Raw genomic sequence first — 20456 nt, 5'->3', positions numbered from 1 at the left:
ATGCAGGCAGACACCTGTCCAGCTGGAGAGTATAGAAGCGAATATATACCACCTTCATCACACTCATCTACTCACACACACTCATTCCTGGCTGATCCAGAGCATCACTGCTGGTCACACCTGGACCTTCACCCGCCAGGAGGCTACCTGAGCTGGAGATGATGTATCCACCACTTTGATCACTGGTCCTAATAGCTTTACAACCTCCTAAGGAGAAAACAATTAAGCTTCAGAGGATGTGACTTCAGATGACTCCATTCTGCTCTCACACAGTAGAATTCTTCTGGAGGTGTTGGGTGTATAATTAGGATGATCCTGTTGCAGCTCTTAGAGGACTGATGCAGGTCCCACATAGGAAGGTAGGTGAGACTTATTCTCCAGCTCCTCAGCATGACTTTTTATATGAAGCCCCCCTCTTGTCCTAGTGTGTGACTAGTTTCCTCCCCTGGAGGCACCCTCTGGTCACCGCCCAGCTCCTCACCATTGGACCCTCAGCAATTCCACCACTTATTGGAAGCACAGCAGCTCATGGATCACACTGATTTTCCCTTTTCTCTCCTTGGTGTGAAGTTAGTAGCTGACTTCATCTGGAAACCTACCTTATTTGTAATTGGCTGAATGATCTTCTCATTACAAAGCTCAGTCACTCATTAACCCTTGGAGTGCCATGCTAAGGTGAGTCATCTTGGAAATCCTGATGGAGCTTGTCCTGACAGGGTTAATATCTGTGCATTGAGGAGCTCTGCTGTATCTGGTTCTCCTTTCTCTGTGTGCAGAATTGATTCATTGGGTAATGCAGTTATTCAGTGTAATATTTAGCATACTAACCTTAGTGTAGACAAAAGTTTTTCCCAACTTTGACAACTACAAAGCCCAGCATGCATTGTGATCCTGTGCAGACAATCAAAGCATGAGAGGTTTAGATGAGGCTAGAATTGGCACAATAGCACTGTAGTCCCACAATACAAAAAGATGTAGCAGAGCTCAATGAGACATTTGGAGTTTTATCATTCTGCATCTTCATGACTCAGATCTGTGTAAATCAGAGATAGCATATCTAATATCAGTGTGAATTAAGCCACCACATGCATGACATTACTGAGTGCCAGAGGACAAAATTAGCTGTGATTATATATATATATATATATATATATATATATATATATATATATATATGTATATCTCCAAAGTCATACAGATAGGGAATTTACATTGTGAGCCCCAATGGGGACAGTGTTGCCCTTGTATGTAAAACGCTGTGGAATCAATAGCGCTATATAAATGAATAAATATTATATTATTATAAAAATATATATGTATATTGACATATCTGCATAGATCCATTTGTCAAGTTCTCATAGTTCATTGTTGTTTTCTGTTATGTTAGTCTAAATGAAAAGCTGGTTGTGCCCTGTGATTACTAGGATTACAATATTGACACACGATGTAAAATGTCAGAAATGATCTTACCATTCATTCATTAAATATCTGAAATTTTTTAACTTTCTCTTGTTTCTGATTTCTTTCATGGCCATTTATTTTATATATATATATATATATATATATATATAATTTTTAGCCTATATGTTGACATTAACTGCACCTTGTTTAGGGTTTATTCACATTTGCATGTAATTCATTCATAGTACTTCTTTTTTTATGTTAGCAATACATTTAAATTGTTTCTTTCACATTTCCATGCCATATTTCAGCACGTGGCTGTTTTCAGTACATGGCTTCTTCCAATGCACCTGTATGGGTGTGGATTTAACCCTTAGATGGTAATGAGCTAAATTTAAGATCACAAATTACATATTTGCATAGTTTATATTTAGTTATTTTTTCATTTTCCTAATCCGTATTTTTGCAACATTTTAAAAAATGCCAAAAGGAAAAAATATGGATGAAAAATACAACACAACATAAAAGAAAAGGTAAAAAAAAACAAAACATGGAAGCAAAAAATAAACAAACAAAGTATCTATAAAGTGCGTCCGGATTTGACCTGGTCTTTGCAAACCCCCAGTTGTTCGCCTTTCTCAGACTTTCCAAGGTTGTCACACGTTTTCATATACTTCTCATTTTCCTTTTGTGACTGAACGGGGCATGCAGTAAGTTATGTATATTCTGCAAAAATTACCACTGCAAATCTATGGATGGATTTTCCATTGCCAAAAATTTTGCAAATGATCTAAGAAAAAATGCTGGTGTTATTCTCTATGAAATTGAAGTCTATGGGTAAAAAAACCCCCAATCTTAAACATATATATAAAAAATCCACATAATCTGCGTAAAAAAAAAATAAAAAATTGCAAAACTTATCATATATTATTAGGCATTTTTTTATACCTCGATAGAAGCATCTGGGAATGTCTATTTATGAATAAAAATAAAATGAGAAAAAAAATGGAAAAAAACCCCACTAGAAAACAAACAAAAAAATCTGACCTACATGCTGTGTGTCAAACAGGTCTTTGTCTTAACATAATATATTTAAGATTTATATAACTGCAAACATTGGCATGAAGTTATGCGCCTGGGGCATTAATGATCAACCGAACCACAATATGTCAACGAGATTGCACAATTCACTGTAGTAAACTCCTGATCGTGTTTCCATTGGAACCTTCCACTTGTGTCAGTACCTGAATAAACAATTGTACTTCTTTTCTTTGTGTTTGAACAAGCTCAATAGGAGATTTATTACATGCTGACATTACTGTCAAAGGAAAATAATAGTAGAATCCATATCCAAAAATATTTTACTATAAACTTATTGTTTCCTGCTGCGATGCTGCTAAGAATAAGAGCCTCATATGTCAACTAGATGGCAGCAATTATACTTTAACATCATAGTAACATCCCTAATGTGCTATATTCCTTCAATGGGAGATATTAGATTAACAATATTGGGATTAGAGATGAGCGAATCGTTTGAAATTCTAAGTTACCAAATTTGGCCCAAAAATTAGATTTCAATAACAATACCGAAAAGTCTCTAATTGCCTGAAAATTCGATATATAATACTCTAAGGTCTCCTAGGTTGTATTGAACCTGTTTTGGGTCTCGGTAGTGCAATATCTAAATGACCTCAACCGATTTGGTTAGGGGAAACTATGTAATTACACACTGCAGTTTCAGACTTTGTAGGCTACTTACACTGTATAAATAATTACAAAAAATTATCCCTTTTTTAAATTATTATTTATTATTATTATTATTATTATTTTTTATTTTATTGGATTCCATTGTTTTCTACTCAATATGTACAGGTTTAATATTGGACTATTACAATAACAAAGTGTACGAAAAATAGTTGTTTTTTTATAGGTAGACAGTTGGGTTTAATTTTTTGTATTGTTGAGGTCTTTCTTTAGGATCTAACAAAAATGGCTTGCCTGTCTTACAAAACCGGAAGCACACTTTCTATGACACAGTTTATGATTCAAGATTTTGTTTTAGTAGCAAAATTCACACTGAGTGGTTTAAAGCACCACTCCAGTGTCTTTGTTTTATTTCAGCACTGGAGTGGTGCTTTAAATGTAAGTCCCTCCCCCTTGTTTTACACTTACCTGCTGCCATCTTCATCTGTTTCCAGCGTATAGGAGCGTATCAGTCACCGGAGATTTATGACCTGCCGGTAACTCCAGTATTTCATGGAGCACTCCGGAGCTCACAGATCAATGCAAGTCTATGAGCACCTTGTTCTTGCTCTCATAGACTTGTATTGAGCACTTGTGTTGCAACTTCTGACTTCCATCCAGTCAGAAGTTATGGACACAAGATGTCATGTGGGTTTCATGACAGAGAGTGGTCCCTCCTAAATCAAATTGCAAAGTGTTCGAATTCATGCGGACCTGCGGATTTCAGAAGATTCAACAAAAAGTTGATCCTTCATGGATTGATCTTCTCTTCTCTAAATGGGATCTGATTGTTTAACCATATACTACACTACATCAGATCATTTATCCAAATGTTTCTATTTGGAATCGGTTTTACAAAGACACTGAATATGGTGCAAATCATAACTGAATGTTAGTATTCAAAGATACACAGAGTCGTACCTATTAAAAAATGGCGGTAAGTAGCATTTTATACTGTATGTCAGAAATACTTCTTTTTCTAGAAGTGCTGTTTTCAGTGCTCCTAGATGAAAACTGGGTCTACGATATATAGTTCCATAGGTTTCAAAATACACATGGTCATAAGCATAAAGATATTTCTATGTTGTTGCGGACTTACAAGTTTCTCAGCATAAGGAAGTGTTTTTCAGTGTCACGTAAGGGATATTAATTCCTCTCCCTCTTTATGGCAATCACTATTTATTGCCTTCTTCAAGCTCAGTTCAAAAGTTTTAAATGATAAAATATTTTGTCAGTCTCTACTTATTGATTTGTATTTCTTATAACCCAATAAAACCAAAGAAAAAAAACCTTGGCTGGAACAATACAATATGCAGTCACATGTATTGTACTTTGTCTTTAAAAGGGTTACTTTGCCATTTATAAATCAATTAAAGATAAAAATATAATATAAAAGATGCTTTATATTCAGCAAGATTTTCTCAGCTCACTCCATGCCTTAAGAGACCACTAGGGGGAGCTTCAGAAATACTTCCAAATTCAAAAATAACAGTTGCTTTTCAGCTCCTCCTAGTGGTGGCTGCAGGCTGTCAGCATTTTATTATTTAAAGGAAAAAGGAAAAGGAACACTAGGGTAAATCTTCCCTTATTGTGCCAGTTATTGTCACCTTTAGAATTTTGAAGACCTATACATTAAAATAGATATTACCAAACTAGTTTTACATTTTTAAGGTTCCAACTTTGTGAACGCACTCAGCATAAGAGAAAAAAAAGGTTCTAGATACATGCAGCAAGTAAGGTCTAACAGGAATATGTTGGAAATACACAAGCATACTTTGTTGCACTTTCCTATACAATACAGATACATTAAAAAAATATGTAAAGCACAGAATAAGATATTTTTCAATGGGAGTGTCATGCGCTGTGCAGATTCTCGGATCACTGCTACACAACTTACCATGTGTCACCTGGATCGGCACCCACAGTTTGCTACTACCTGATTGGACTCTTTACACACTTCCAACAAGCAATCTGGTTTGTGCAAGTAACTCTGTCCAGTTGGTTGTTTTATTTATACTGCTTCTGGCATGTTAGGAGTTAATGCCTCCTGGAGCAGTGGCTGGCTTCTCAGTGAACCAGGTTTGCTAATCACCATTTCCAGCTGGTCTCCTTCTCCTACTTAAATCTGGACAGTTTTCTGTACCATCACCAAAGATAGTTTCTGCTTGCAGTTGCGATATCCCGGCATCCATGGCATTCCTCTTTTTGATGACCAGCGACTTGTTGTCTGCGCTGTTTGAGAGTACCCTGGTGTAACTCGCTCCTACCCCTTTTAGATTATTCCTTCCAATGTTATTTTGTTTCTCCTCTGTGGTTTGTTTGCGGTGTGAGGGTGTTTCAGTTTAATCCCCTTGTTTGTGTCTTGGTGGAGGTTCTTACTTTGGGTCCAGCCCATCCCAGGGTTGGGGGTACGGGGGGAGGTATTAGGATAAGACAGGGCGGTGATCGGGACCTCCTTACCTACAACGGTACCTCCAGGGTCAGGGTGAGCGCAGGGCCCACAGTCCTAGGGTCAGTGTAGCCTCCCCGGTGTCATTCCTGCACTTCTGACAGGGAGTCAGTGATTGACATACCCACTGTGTAGTTCCAGTTGAAAGAAAAACAAGATTCAGACAGTGTCTACACAATAATACTTTCATCCTCGTTAATATACAACGTACATGACATAAAGGTGTGTGTAGTAACTTCCATTGGGGAAATCACTATTGCAGTCACTGTCCCCATTATCACTATTTTATCACACACTTCTGCAGTTGTTAGAACTGTCAGGATAATTTACATACAGAGGAGTACATGATATTAAGTGGTATTCTATTATCTCTATTTAGTGAGCTGTGCCAACTCTACAGCCCTATCGTTATGTGTAATACAGTCACGCTATGCCAATTATATTCATGTGCAGCTGTGATACATGTATAGCCACTATATCTACATGGATGAAATGGAAGAAACAATATAAAGCTGTGTGCGCACAGTGCATTTTATGATGCAGATTTTGACACAAATCTGTATGTCTATCCTTATGTCAGCAAAGTTAATGAAAATCCTGAAGTGTCATGCATATGTCACTTATATTTTCCTTGCAGATTTGGTGCAAAAAATATCTGCTGCATGTCAATTATAGATGCCTGCATTTTTCAACCCTTCCAACCATTGACTTCATTAAGAAAAACGCATGGCGCAAAAATGCACCAAAAACTCATGCGTTTTTTGGTGTGTTTTTCTGCCGGAAGGTGCAGATTTGATGCAGAAAATTTCTGTACCAAATACTCAGCATGCACACATAGCCTTACAGTTCATAAAATGAATTGCTGATCCTAGTCCAGAGTTTTATTCACTATAAGGCTATGTGTGCACTTTGCGTCGAGGTAATTGCAGTTCTAAACGCATCCTCTGGCAGAAATGGTTTTTGCCAAAGTTGGTTTTGACCATAAAAACGCTATAGATACACTTTACATGCTTTTTCATTGCGTTTTGAAGACAAATACAATGCTAAATAAAGTTTAAACATTCAGTCACTATGAAAAAAGGGGAAAAAAAATGATAACAAATATTATGAATAAAATCATACACAAAATAGCTGTTTTTATTAAAATAACTGTGTGCTAATATTTATGTATAAAATAACATTAAATTATTGTTTTTCATAAATTAATTGTAGGACTATGTGTGTGTGTAAAGGGACATATCATGCCCTTAATATAATGTCAAAAACACATGCATTTAATTTGTGAAAAACGCATGTTTTCTGAATCATAAAGCATGTAAAACGCTAGGATTTTGATGTAGAATTCGTTTTGCAACTTCTCATTGACTCTAATGATAGAAAAACGCTGCCAAAATGGCAAAAACAATTGACGTGTTGCTTCTTTAAACGCTGTGTTTTTGACAAAATTTCTGCATCGAAAACGTTGAGTTTTAAACAGCATAAGAAATCCCTATTTCTCATAGAGTTTGCTGGAGAATCAAAACGCATGCATTTTGGCATTAAAACGCTGCAGTTGAAAATGCTGCGGAAACGCATAAAAAAAAGCAAAGTGCGCACATAGCCTAAAAGTTAGTGTTGAAATGAGTTGAAACTCTTGTCTTCAGGAGATTATACACTTCTTAGCTAAGCTCACATAATGCATTGAGATTTCCTAAATTAGATTACCCTACAATGTAAAGTCTTCATTTCTGAGAATGCAAATCACAATCCAAAATCTGCAGGACATTTTTACCCTTCAAGGAATGTTAAAAGATTTCAGCTCTGAAGCCAACACAATTGTTCATTTAGATCTGATTAAAAAGCAATTTCTTTAAAGAGGTTTCCTGACGACTCCAAAACACAGGTGCAGACTCATTAAACATTTCAGAAACAAGTCTACCTTTGTGTCCCAGATGTCACAGAGGGCAAAGGTCCTGGTCCCCCATTCCACCTTGGTTGTTTCCATCAGTCCCATAGGATTTTAATGAAGTTGTAGTTACAGTCTCAACTTCCTCCATATTGAAACTCCTCCTCACCAGGATTGTCCAGTGAGCAGGAATAGAAACATAAAGGAAACCTGTCCAATCTGCAGGCACCATGTTATAGAGCGGGGGGAGCTGAGTAGATTGATATATAGTTCTGTGAGTAAAGATTCAGTATAACCTGTGATTTAATCATTTAAACCACTGCTCTTTCTGGGACTTTATGGTCCAGTGGGCGGTCCTATCAGTGATTGACAGATATCTCTGCATTCACACTGATAGGACCGCCTACTGGCATGAAAATCCCAGAAAGAGCAGATGTTTAAATGAATAAATTATAGGTTGTACTGAATCTTATCTCACAAAACTATATATCAGTCTGCTCAGCTACCGCTGCTCTATAGCATGACGCCCGCAGATGGGAATCAATATTCATGGTGGCAGGTTCCCTTTAAGTCATCCACTATGGTCATCTATATGGCCCACATACATTTATTATCTCTTCTTTAAAACATATGAAATTCTTTTTTGTCAACACAGTTACCCTTTTGCTCATATATCCATCATACATAGATCTCATGTTATAATTTTCGTGTAACAGCATTTTTATTACAAGAGTCTAGCATGTAACCGCATCCGCAGGACGACTTGCCAAAGTGCCTATAATCCTGACTTGTGCTAACACGGACTTTTTAAATAGTACCGGCTGCCAATTTTGTCAATTTGTTTATAGCTCTCATAACATTTATGTAATCTGTTTTTCAGCGCCTTGTTCCTGTGAAAAGTGAGAAGTGAGTTTTCACAATCCTGGATTGAACCCTGATATGGATAGCCATTTGCAGTGTAAAGTGTCCAATTTCTGAAGTAAGGAGACATCACTGGTACCCAAACCCAGCCAAAAAACTGATTTGCATAGCTTAGATATCCACGATTATATGTACAGTTCATCCTAACTTGTAGCACACAAGCAAATTGGAGTTTCTTGTTCTAAAGAGAATACAATTTAAAGTAAATATCCACTTTTATACACCATGTTATTGCAGTCCAACATTGGAATAAATACCATGCATATGAGCTATTATCAGAAATTATACAATTCTTACTTCCTAAACCCACCACTAGAAGGAGCTTTAGAGCTTATTGCACACATTTTATTAGCTGGTCTATTATAGCATCCCAGAAAGGAGAGCACTCAGTAGTTACAACAGTGCTATGATGTGAGAACTAGTAAAATCACATGACGTTACACATAAGAATAGACAAAGGGATATAAGCCTTCATAGATTTTGTTTTGAAATGCATTTTATCTTCTTGGAGTACCCCCTTAACCCTACAGTACAAATGAAACATAGCTGGAGAAAAAGACACGAACCGCCCATCCAAAAATCATACTTTGATCTATTACTGCTAGGCAAAAATTAATATACCTGAACATGAGGTTCTTGATTTAACATTCTGATCAGACTGCATGAAGCCCCCTGCCATGTCATGGTGAACCTCTGAGTGCGTCCCAAATTAAGTTACACATAAGAATAGACAAAGGGATATAAGCCTTCACAGATTTTGTTGTGAAATGCATTTTTATGTCCTTGGAGTACTCCTTTAAACCATCTAACCTACAGTAGTAATAAGATGACTCTGCTGGCTCTGTCACAGTCTCTACAGCAAAGCTAAAAATGAGCTATAGAACAAAAGTCAATCTATTATGTTTGGCCAACACTGGAATATCTCTGTATGATTTTGTGAAAATAAAAATCACAATGTTTACAAACAAAACAATTTCAAATATGGTTTTAATAAAATCTTAATTCTTGATGGTTTTACAGTAGCTCAAAGCATTTTTTGCTCTTGCAGTCTTGCACGGAGCTTGCTTATATCATCTGCATTGTGAGAAGTATAGACTTTGTACCATACGCTGTACAGTAATCTGATAAAGGACAAAATCTCTGCATTGTATAAACTCAATAAAGCTTTTGAGGGAATGTCGTGCCACAAGCTTGTCAACTGTTTCCAATAACAATAAGCAGAACTGTAAAAGACACTCTGGACAGAATACAGGCTATAAAGGTTTATCAATACAAGATAAGCAGTCCAATGCATTAAGAAAGTTACACTACTTTTTATGTATATTAATTCTACATATGTGCGATATGATAAGTAGTGACTAGTGATGAGCGAGCACTAAAATGATCCAGTGCTCAGTACTCGAATTGAGCAGGTCGGACGCTCAGGCAGGCTCGACTCAAGTACTGAGTATAATTGAAGCCAATGGGAAACCGAAGCATTTTTTCTGAAGCCCCCCCACACAAAGGCTGGTGGGGCAGGAAAATCACTGAAATGGATGGAAACAGCGATCAAATTCAATGGGAATAGCATGGGAAGAACCGGTGGGTGTAGTTTTATTTCCCCCTGTACTCTGTCATCTATTGTAGTCATAGATGACAAGGAAATACACTGAAAGATGGCTGGCTATTACAGGGTTTGCCTTATATATAAGTCTAAATATATAAAACAATATTTCCTAACATTTTTTCTGTAAAATATCTTCGATTTTGTATGTTTTATATTTAGTTCATAAAAGCCGAGTAAGCCAATAAACCCTGCCTACATACCTCTAATCCAAAACAATCCCTCCTCCACCAGTTATCACTAAACTGATTGCCAGTAACAGCAGTTTTACTAAATAAAGGACAGTATGTAGCACTGAAAATTACTTTTGTTTTAAGGTTGCTGCGGCAGTATAAGTATATAAGGTCTCTAAGGGGCACTTTGCACGCTGCGAAAACGCAAGCCGATGTGTTGTGAATGTTAGTTATGTTTTGGCTGCTGGGAGGCTCCCTCTGGTGGCCAGGAATGGTTTGGACTTGGACCAGGTGTGTTGTGCAGTGGGTGTTTCCTTTGCTAACTCTCTGCTTATTTAAATCCTGGTCTGATTGCAGGCTGTTGCCGGATGTCAGTTGTTCTTTGTATCTCCAGCCTGCTTAATCCTGCTCTACACCACATCTTCCCCAGATAAGTGCTTGCTCTTTATTTATTGTCTGGTTCTTTTGTTTATCTGGGTTTGTCATTTGCTGTGGTTGGTTTCAGTTTATTTGCTTGCAGGGATTTTCCCCCTTAGTGGATTGTTGAGGAACTCCCTACAGTTCTGTGTGGAGTATAGCTCCTTTGGGTCCATGTGTTTGTGGCTTGTTAACTTTGTTATGATTCTTGTTTTCTGTTCATTGGTATGACAAGGGCACCTGGTATAGGACGGAGTTCAGATCGTGCGATCTGAGGGCCTTTTTGTACTATCAGGAAGTTGGTATTTTGCAGGGTTTTTCTCTGGCCACCAGTCCCTTTCCTGTCCTTTCCTATTTTAGTCAGCGGGGGGCCTCACCTATTGCTAATCCTGTCATCTACCTGTGTATTGTGTTTTTCCTATATCACTGCAGTCTTTGAATGTGGGGGGCTAGCTATTCTTGTCTATTTTCTGAGGCAGAGAGTTATTCATCTTTCCTACCTTTAGGATAGTTAGTTCTCCGGCTGGGTTCGTGGTGCACAGGATGTTAGTTCACCCCTTGGCTACTTCTAGTTGTGATGGTTAGTAAGGGGATGGAGGCCAGATTAGTTGCCAATGCTCTTGTCACCTTTTGCCAATGATTTGTGGTGGTCTTCCATGGTTACGGATCATAACACTAATAATAATAAAATAAAATAATAATAAAAAGGCTTTACAGACTACGATATCGCCTGCGACGCCGGATGTGCGTCACTTTCAATTTGACCCCACCGACATCGCACCTCCGATGTCGTAGTGTGCAAAGCCCGCCTAAGGCAATAAACCCTGCCTATATGCCATCTCTAATCCAAAACTATACCTCCTCCACCAGCTATCCCTAAACTCAATGCAGGTAACAGCGGTTTTACTACTATATAGGACAGTAATTGTCCATGAAAATGTCTTTTGGTTTAAGGTTGCAACAGCAGTATAAGTATATAAGGATTAGGCAAAAAACTCTGCCTATATGCCTGCTCTAATCTAAGTTTTCTCTCTCAGATAAACTCTCCGTGAACTGCAGTGTGACAAGCATCGGGCCCCCGAGTCTTATATAAGATCTGATGACGTGATGCGGCCGGCTAATCACAGTAATGCCAGTAGCCGGCATGGGCGTTACAATTATTGTTCTTGTCTCTATTATGTATACCGCTTTTCACATGTAAAGCTCCATGGAATAAACGGCGCTATAATAATAAATAATAATAATCTTTAAGGTCCTACAAGAATGTTTATGTATTTTTAAATGAAGGAAAAATTTTTGTCATGTGTGCAGAGGTGTGGTTACCTGAGATAGATATATATCACAACAAAACCACTTTTTACCTCTAGGTTATGAGTAAGAAGGTTTCCTTCAATACACGTCAAGCTGTATTGAACTTATAAACTGGGACTGTATTTCTTATGGTGATGCCGTGTTCCATGGAGGTTTTTTTTTTGTTTTTTTAAAAAAAAAGTAAAAATAGTTTTACATTTTATGGATGTGCTTGATCTATCATTGAAGTCTGTCATCTTTATGGTACCTGGATGTAAATGATTATTTGTGATACTGACTACGTCTTATCGGTATTGTGGTTCCTGTATCATCCGCAGTCTGATAACTGACAACAACAACTCCCAGTTTCTCCTTATAATTTAATAATAGGATAACTGAAGTGAGCACTAATATATATATTCTGAGTGCAAGCCAAAAAAATACATACTATACAAGGATAAGGCTGCACATCAAATTTTTCCATATGCTTGAGGCATTATACCATTATCTAAGTTTGATGTGCAGCCTTATCCTTGTATAGTATGTATTTTTTTGGCTTGCACTCAGAATATATATATTAGTGCTCACTTCAGTTATCCTATTCAGTTATATGTAGTTTTTTTTCTGAATGTGAACACAGCTCCGCCCCTTTCGGCCATGTTTTTTCCATCTCCTATATAAGACAGTCCTTGGTTACCCCTCTCCACCCACAGCAGTTTTTAATTGCAATGAGATGACACACAGTTAGGGTCACAGAGCTAGGGACCCCAATATAGAGATATACCTTGATGAGGTTTTGGGGCTCAGTTACATTGATCAATGCGATTGCTAAATATCTCCTTTTTCCTAATATTCATGGCAGGTATGCAATTCATTATTCACATGTTCAAGTTAGCAAGTAGCATTTTTCATTGTATTTTCCAATATTTTTCCATATGCTTGAGGCATTATACCATTATCTAAGTTTAATGATTGAGAATGAGCGTTCTCGTGAAGTCTTGGTTGACCAATATCAGCTCCTATTAAAGAACCTTCGTGGAAATAACGGACCAAAAGTGTGAACAATTTACAAGGAAAGTGACTACCCAATACATCTTTTGGTGTACAGATTTTGGAATGGCATTAAATATTTACGCTGTATACCCACCTTGCTGTAACTATTAGTAAATTTAGATTAAAATGGACATAACAGTGCTGCTGGTAATGCAAAGGTATCCCACAGGCAAAGCGTGGATGACATGTGGTTTATTACAATCTACGCGTTTCACAACCCTCTAATTTCTTCATCAGGAAAAAAACCCACATTGGATTAACATAATGCCACATAAAGGAGAATCCCTTTTCACTGCATAGAAGCTGCTCTTGTTTGTGTCCTGCGGTGAACCCGACAGGGGAAACTCCATGTCCATCATAGAGCATATATAATTACATGTCCTACAATGCACTCGGTGGAGGGTAATTCCCTTCCCACCGTCGGCTCTATACTACCTCATGACCTAAAATGATCTTGCCTACGAGTAATTGCCTTTCAACCACAGTCCCTGTACCAACTCATATATCATATGAAACTCCATACTAATCAGTATTTCCCAACTCAAACCTTTTTAACTTGAAAATAGTAAAACATTCATGTATAAAGTATTATTGTTTAATTGTCCCCCATACAGCGATATGCTATTTCATACCCTTCCACATTCTCAAAACATTTATTAATAAAATTCTATCCTCCAATTGTCCCATACAGCAGTGTGTTCTTTCATACCCCTTCACATTTCTACTATTATATCCATACTAGAAAAATACTCTTTGATTCGCTTTCAGAAAATATGTTAAATTGTTGGTTACGCTTGCTAAGGTAAAATATTCAGTCTCACCTCTAAGTTGACATCTTCAGCGTTTAATATTTGTTTTTTTTCAACTTTTCTTTTTTGTTAGTTTGTCATTAACAGTTGTTTATTTTTACAAATTTTTCGTAACACTGAGGCAAACAGCAACTACTTGTAGCACCCCTGCGGTACCAGGTGCCACAAAATGTGAACGTGGAAACCCAAACCCCAGAATATCCGTGCCGGTCAACACACCAACACCTTTAGGTCACATACATAACCCCAACACCAGACTGGGAGACTGCCTAGCAACAGGTAAAAGGGATGGCCACTGATTGGATAGTCACCACCCAATCTGTAGGGAGAGACCCAGTGAGGGGGAGGGGCCAGTGGTCAGTTGGGAGTTTTCGGGAGGAAGTAGTCAGTTTAGAGAAGTCTACAGAGAGACAGAAAGGGAGGAGTGTGAAGGAAGGAGTAGAGGAGTTGTGAGCAGGGGTGGGATTCAAATTTTTAACAAAAGGTTCTCTGTAAACCACGCCCAGTTGAAAACTACACCATTCTGTAACTACACCCATTTTGTTAGCCACACTCATTTACACGCACTTTCCTCAACCAAAAAATACAAGTAATTTAAAGTAAAATCTCTTTGCCCTTCTTTTCCTTATACCTTCACTCTCCTGTCTAGTACCAGTTGTTCCAGTCGCTGTCACTCTTATTGTATTAAACGGTTTTTCTACAGTTTTTAAAAATTATTACTAAAAGGCCCTGCTAAAATTGGAACAGACGACCTTTCCCATACAGATCTCATCCAATGTGGTCTCTTTCCCCTACAGATACCATCCCATGTGGCCCCTTTCCCCTTACTAATCCCATCCCATGTGGCTTCTTTCCCCCTACTAATCCCATCCCATTATGGCCTCTTACCCCTGCAGATCTCATTCCATTATGACCTCTTTCCCCTGCAGATCCCATCATGGCTTCTTTTCCCAGCAGATCTTATACCATGTGCTCCTTTTCCCCTGCAGATCCTGTCCCATACGGCTCCTTTTCCCATATAGTTCCCATCTTATGTGGCCTCCTATCCCCATATAGCTCCCTCGTTATGCGGCCTCCTCTCCCCATATAGCTCCAATCTTATGTGGCCTCCTCTCCCCATATAATTCCCATCTATGCAGCCTCCTCTCCCCATATAGCTCCCATCTTATGTAGCCTCCTCTCCCCATATAGCTCCCATCTTATGCGGCTTCTCTCCCTGCTCCTTGCATCTTCGGCTCACTGAGCACTTACCTGCTCCAAGCACCGGCGGCTTCTCCTCTGTCTTCTGTCTTCCATGGCACTCTCTAAGCACACTGACGCTGGCAGGTGGCAGCAGGAGGAGCTACCTCCCAACACTGCCATGACCTCTCTGCAGCGTCAGCGTGTTGCTGCATGCCAGGTCAGGGAGCAGACAGGCTCCACTGAACCCGGAAGTGCGGTACGTACGGAGGTACGGGGATTCATTTGTGTTAGTGTCTTAAAGACACTAACACAAGTGAATACAGGCAACCAGATCGCAAGAGCCGTTTCTTGCCGGTTTGGGGAACCGACTGCTATTTTAACAACCTCTTTGCCCGAACTGGACAGAACTGGCTGAATCCCACCCCTGGTTGTGAGGAGAGAGAGAAGGAGTTAAGAGTGAAAGTACAGAAAGACCTGAAGTAACAACGGAGTGCTGTAATAGGAGTGAGGGACTATGGAGTACGGAACCAGGACCCCAGGCACCATGAGTTACCTGTGGGAGTGTACGACTCCAGGAACCACGGGACACCTGTGGAAGTCTGGAACCAAGGCTCACAAGACTCAGCACAAGGCGGGGTGCAGACCCTAGGACAGCGGGACACTTTATGGTCAACTGTTAAATCTGCCAGGCGAGAAGATCTCCAGGGTCCATCACCAACCAAAGAGTCTGAAACATCAGCAGCAAAGAGGGGAGCGGGGATTGACCCCCTTAAATAGTCCAGGCTGCCTGCAATAGGACCCAGACTGAAGAGAAGCGACTCCCAAGCAGCTCTAGGCCATGGGAGCCCATTAACAACAAGTGTGCACGGAGGACAGCCAACCCAGGTCACAGGTGGCATGAAGAACAAGGGGAGCAGGAACACCTGGAACGGCACTAACGGGTCCAAGCACTGAAACCAAGTAAAAACAAGGCAAGTTAAAACTGCAATTCTGGTGTGGACTGTTTCCTTACCGCCTCCGTACACTTACACAGACGGTTCCCCATTACAATTCCCATCATTCACTGCTGGGGCCTGTCCCTGCTTGCGGAGGGCCCAAAACACCTAAGCGACCCCCATAACCTGGCCGCATACCGCAAGTGGCATAGTTGAGAACTCTTTTTATTTTATTCCCTTTTTATTTTTAACCCCTTTTTTTTCTGTGGGCTGACCCCCCCAGGGTCATGGAACCGAGCATCGGCCGCGACCACGACTCTTCCCCACTAGGCACCGCGCGCCCGGGACCGAGTACCCCACAGCCCTGGGGCGTCACATACTTTTTGAACAAATTTTTATTAAGTATTCTTTTACAACCACATAAAAAAAATGAAGAGGGGGACAGCATAGAGCAACCATTCACCTCCCTCCCCCTAGTGTAACCTATAAGTTGTAACAGACAAAGGAATTAGATTGATTTATAGATACACAGCCAATCAGCCATCTATTATAGTGTTTTTTGGTAAACACATTTTTTGTATTATCTTCAGGTGTATATATGAAAACATTTTTGAGGTTACCCACCCTAGAGCAAGTAACGTAAAGTTCACCATGTGAAAAACACGGGCTCTGCAAATTAATACCAATTACTTTAAGTGATTGACCTTGTGCTTTCTTTATAGTCATAGCAAATACAACTCAGATTGGGAACTGCAGACGCTTAAAATTAAAGGGCATATCGCTTGGTAGTAATGGCATACATGGAATGTAAACATTTTCTCCCATAGAGTTTCCTTTAAGAATAGTGGTTTCAATAACGTTGGACCTAAGACTCTAAACACACATCCTTGTTTCGTTACACAATTTTGATGGGTCAAGGTTCTTAAACAACATTATAGAGCTCGTATTTTTAAAGTGAAGCTAGGCGTTGACATTCCAGAAGGATCCAAAGAATTCAGGAACTCTAATGGGTACATTACGGCTTGTTCACTATCCATGACTGAATCATTGACATGTATGTGCTCACTAGACCAGGAAGTCTCCCCTGTATTTGTAGATTTATGGAGCTGACACAAAGCCACTGATGGTTGTTAAAATTCTTAGAAATATCATGGAAAATGTGGTTAATAATCTCCTGTACTGAGGACGTCATTTTGTAAACGTTTTCCAGGATGGAAATTAAGCCAGTAGTAGAATCTGTAGGGAACCTTTCATTTCCAAGGCATTGTAGGTGGCATGTAAATTTGTCCGCAATAGTATTTCCCATCAAGTGAAACAGCATATTAGTAGTCAAAGTTAGCTTCTGAATATGCCTCGTTGGATAAGAAAATTTTAAACAGGCATTTAGCTTATCTGCTGGTGTTGCTCCCTTAAGAACAGGTAACGTTCGGCAGAAGTCAATAGGATATAGAAATAGCAATACCATGCCCCCCTAAATGCACCTAGGTTAGAGAACATGTGTATGAGAAGCCTAGTTACTTATCAGGAATAAAAAAAATAGAGAAATTCCAGAGGGATCAGATCCCCTACAATATTTATCCTTAAGTTCACCATTCTTGCAATGAGGCTGCTCATATGCATGTTCTCCAGTCTATGTGCAGTATCTCCTAAGTACACCACCTCACATGTGGTGGAAATCTACGGTTTGGGTCCACGGAAGAGATCACAAGCCAAGGAGCACCATTTGAATTTTAAAGTGTGGTAAAAATGTTCTATCAAACAGACTAACATTCTGTCCCAGTAATCAACTTGACACAGCTTAGTTTTGTAGTGATTTTGAGGAATTCTTCCGCTAAAAGAATTCTTCCATAACCACACAGATATTACATCACAAGTCAATGTGAAAGGCACATAAAAAAAGAAAAAGAGGACAAATTGGACCCCACATCCTGGGCACAACCAAACTATGGACTCCTCCTGTTTCCGTAAAAAAGTAAAATCTGACATTGTGGACAAACACCACAAAGTACTATTCAATATCAGCATGGAGGAAAGAAAAGTCATAAAATCTTTAAAACATAACAAAAATATCATCATTAAACCAACAGACAAAGGAGGAGCTGTAGTAATTGTCAATATGTCAGATTACATCCAGGAGGCACACAGACACCTCTTGGATAAAAGAAATACTACACTCCGCTTCAGGAAGATCATACCAAAAACTACACAAAAGAACTAACAGATATCATTAATGAGTTTGGCTCTACGTCATCCTCTGTACTGGACCTAATACCAGACAATCCTGAAAGAGGTACCTTCTACATGTTACCCAAAATACATAAAGTAATCCAGGGAGACCCATCATTTCTGGTATTAGGACATTAACTGAGAATATCTCAGGCTGGTTGGAGAACATTCTGAAACTCCTCGTGAGGCACACACCCAGTTACAGCCAGTGTACTACAGACATTCTCTGCAAATTGTCAGCCTTGGGTCCACTTCCAGAGGATACAATATTAGCCATCATGGATGTAGAGTCTCTTTACTCCAACATTCCCCTCAAAGATGGGATTGCTGCATGCAAATATTTCCTTCAAAAAAACAATTTGGCCATGGAGCCAGCCCTGAAATTCCTCAGGTTTGTGCTCCACCACAACTATTTTTCTTTTGGGAACAATGTATACCAACAGTGTATGGGCAACGCTATGGGTGCAAAATGTAACTAAAATATGCTAACCTGTTTATGGCTAAACTAGAGGAGGAGTTCTTGGCATCTTGTGCTATTGAAGCTCTAGCATACTTCCGCTACATTGATGATCTGCTAATACTCTGGACAGGCTGAAGAGATTATCTCATCACCTTCTACAAGAACTTCAACAAGTTCCACCCAACCATCAAACTCACCCTCAACTTCTCAAAGTCTCAAATACATTTTCTGGATACAACCATATACATCAAAGACGATACCATACAAACGTCAGTTTGTCATAAACCCAGAGGACGTTCAGCATACCTGAGATGTAACAGCTTTCATCCAAGACACACAAAACAATCTATCACCTATAGTCAGGCTCTGAGCGACATACAGATCTGCTCAGACAGCGAGGATAGAAAACTACACCTGCTATCCATGAAAAATACATTCCTACAACAAGGATACCATCCACTGGTACTAATAGATGAACAGATTCACAGAGCTATAAGGATCCCAAGAAATCCCCTCCTGGATTACAAACAGAGGGATGATAACAATAGGGTGCCACTTGTGGTCACGCCCCCTGAACACCGGAGTTTTACGTCCAGTGAGAGCCGTTAAGAGAATTTAATGGCTGTCACTGGGGATCCGGCTCCTGTCAGTCACAGCAGGGAGCCGGATCTTTGTGTCGGATCGTTCCCGTCTGACACATCACTAGTGAGGACAGAGACTGTCTGAGGGAGATTCAAGAAGTGGTTGTGCCATAAGTGCAGAGAGAAAAGCTGGGACGTTGCCTGAGAAAAATCCTTTGAGCTCAGAGTGAGTGAGAGGTATGGTGCCAGCCACGAACGTTCAGTGAACCGGATCGTGAGAAAACCCATAGTATTGCTCAGTCAGTACCCGACCCAGGAGAAGATGTTGTAGGGTAAAGCCCAGCTGCCCTGTGACCCAAGATAAGAAAAAGGACATGGTCTAAATACTGGGGGTTGTACCTGCTCCATCACACCTGCATTAAACTCGGTAATCCGACCCGGATCCGCTGTATGAGCAGCTGTCACTAATAAGGAGAAATACCGTTGTCCCTTCGAGGATCTCAGTAAGAAGATCAGGAGGAATGGGAACTTAAAGTCATCAGATCAATAAAGGCTTGTCCACCTGGACTGACCTGTGTGTTTTGATACCAATAAAATTTATTTCTGATTTTATTGGTGTGGATGGAATTCTGCATAGTCTTTCTTCTCTTTTTGTGGTCTTTCTGTGTTTGTCTCTTCCCGTGTGTGTGTTTGTGTGTGTGTCTCTTTCTGTGTATGTGTTTCTTTCGGTGCGTGTGTGTCTCTTTCCGTATGTGTGTCTTTCTGTGTATGTAGATGTAGAAATGTGGTACTCAAAATCAGTGTGAATAGTGTTTTTTATTGTGATGAACTTGTAGGACCAGCACAAGCACAGACGTTTCAGTCAAAAAACCTTCATCAGTGTGCATGCAGACAGTCCTCAGAAAGTATAGTAGTATGGCGAGTGGTGTGGCTGGGTATGAAGCAGTGTCCACCGCTGCACATAAACAGCCGTGGACACCGTATCATACCCAGCTATGCCACTCACCATGCTACTATACTTTCTGAAGTCCCTCACACACGGATGAAGGTCTTTTGACCAAAACGTCTGTGCTTGTGCTGGTCCTACAAGTTCTTCACAATAAAACCACTATTCACATTGATCTTGAGTGCCTAGTTTCTACATCTGCGTGAGACAGATTTGAACCCTACTTTTGCACCACCCCAAAAGTGCCATGTGTATCAACTTACTCTTTCTGTGTATGTGTCTGTGTGTCTCTTTCTATGTGTGTCTCTATCTGTGTGTCTCTTTCTGTGTCTGTCTTTCGGTGTCTGTCTTTCTGTGTGTCTCTTTCTGTGTATGTCTCTCT

At 39.7% G+C, this 20456-nt stretch overlaps 1 long non-coding RNA gene across 1 annotated transcript; it reads left to right on the top strand.

The window, feature by feature from the left end:
- Nucleotides 1-102: 102 nt before the first annotated feature.
- Nucleotides 103-11810, top strand: LOC142295057 (uncharacterized). Its single transcript, XR_012751353.1, has 3 exons — nt 103-359; nt 8359-8457; nt 11630-11810. It is a non-coding gene; the product is annotated as an uncharacterized LOC142295057 (long non-coding RNA).
- The last annotated feature ends 8646 nt before the right edge of the window (nt 11811-20456 follow it).

This window comes from Anomaloglossus baeobatrachus, chromosome 3, assembly GCF_048569485.1.
Source record: "Anomaloglossus baeobatrachus isolate aAnoBae1 chromosome 3, aAnoBae1.hap1, whole genome shotgun sequence".
Classification (NCBI taxonomy): Eukaryota; Metazoa; Chordata; class Amphibia; order Anura; family Aromobatidae; genus Anomaloglossus; species Anomaloglossus baeobatrachus.
Note: the sequence above shows the minus strand (reverse complement) of the source record. Positions and strands in the feature narration are given on the sequence as shown.